A 1,292-nucleotide genomic window follows, 5' to 3' on the forward strand; every position below is an offset into this window, starting at 1 on the left:
TCACTAGCTTCACTAGCTGTATGATCTCTGGCCCTCTGGCAACCTCAGTTTTCGCATCTGAAAGGAAGGGAGCGGCATAATACCTTACATCAGGGTTGTATAAAGGGAGATAGCCCAGAGAGGTCTTGGCTGGGTGCCCGGCCTTGCTCTGATCCGCAGGTACGGTGACAAATGCCACCTCCCACGGGTCCCCACTGATCCTACAGCAGAGCTGTACCCCTCTGCCTCTGCTCAGCGCCCACGGTCAGCCCCGGGTACCGGTATAATTAGCTCCATCTCGGTGGTGAGCAGCCACGGCTTCTCACAGCCTCTGACACGACTGTCACCTCCCACTCAGTTATCTCCACCGTTGAGTGTGCATTACATGCCCGCTGGGCATGGGGCTGAGTGCCACCAGAGGACAGCTCAGCCCTCACAATCTCCGAGTTGTCACAAGGAACCAAAACCTTTTCCTTCACTCTCAGGCTGTGCCAAAAGAAAAGTTTGGGGGAGAAAATGCCACCTCTTGGATCTGCTGAGGAATCGCGTTCCTCCTGACCCCACAGCCAGCGGGGTGGGCGATGAGGGTGGGGGAGAAAGGAAGCCTGTTTCTTTAAGGGGCCTCTGCTAGTGGGGCGGGGACTTCCCCCGGCAGCTGGGCCCGCCCCCTCTTGAGTGACAGGCAAACAACCCAATTACAGAAAGAGACTTCAGCGTGACGGCGGAGCGGAGCAATAGGAGCCCGGGCTGGCTTTCGGGGGCGGGATCCCGGGAAGGCCGAGCGGGCGGAGGCTGGTGGAGCGGCGGAGGCGAGACCCCGGCGCGGGAGCTGGGCCTAGGTCGGCGCCCTGGTGAGTGCGGGGCGCGCCGGGCGCCGGGGCGCGGCGGGCCGCGGAGAGGGGCCTGGCCCGAGGGACGCGGGGCGGAGAGGCTGGGCCGGGAAGGGGGCCGGAGGCTGCGGCCTGCATCTGCTTCGGGGACTGAGGGGCAGAGGGGCTGGAGGGCGGGCCCGGGCTGCAGCGCGCAGGTTCCGCAGGGGGTCGCGGCCCTGCGGGGGCCGCCGGGCCGCAGATTTGCGACCGGCAGGGGCGTCGGGTGGGGAAGAAGGAGGGCCGGGCCTTGAGGAGCGTGGGGAGGAGGAGGGTGGGAGGATGGAGCCTGCGGGCGCGGCGAGCAGATGGGGGAGGGACTGGATGGGAGAACGCTTGCTGGGAGCCCGGGGAGTGTGTGGGGCTGGGTGGCCCTCGTCTGCAGTCCTGGAGTCTCTCTTGACATCGCCGCCTCCGAAGCACACGCTGCTCGTCCCCCCCCCC

The 1,292-nt window shown here is 66.1% G+C and overlaps 1 protein-coding gene across 3 annotated transcripts in view; it reads left to right on the top strand.

The window, feature by feature from the left end:
* The first annotated feature begins 704 nt into the window (after positions 1-704).
* Positions 705-1,292, top strand: part of ELMO2 (engulfment and cell motility 2) — a 39,158-nt gene continuing 38,570 nt past the window's right edge. For 2 of the 3 annotated variants that reach the window (XM_040446870.1, XM_040446872.1), the window contains exon 1: positions 706-830. The gene's annotated coding sequence lies outside the window, so the exon portion shown is untranslated. Of the gene's footprint in view, positions 831-1,292 lie in introns of all 3 variants that reach the window. The other variant, XM_040446873.1, reaches the window with a different exon arrangement.

The sequence above is a fragment of the Herpailurus yagouaroundi genome, unplaced genomic scaffold (genome assembly GCF_014898765.1).
Source record: "Herpailurus yagouaroundi ecotype Mexico unplaced genomic scaffold, PumYag 196, whole genome shotgun sequence".
Taxonomy (NCBI): domain Eukaryota; kingdom Metazoa; phylum Chordata; class Mammalia; order Carnivora; family Felidae; genus Herpailurus; species Herpailurus yagouaroundi.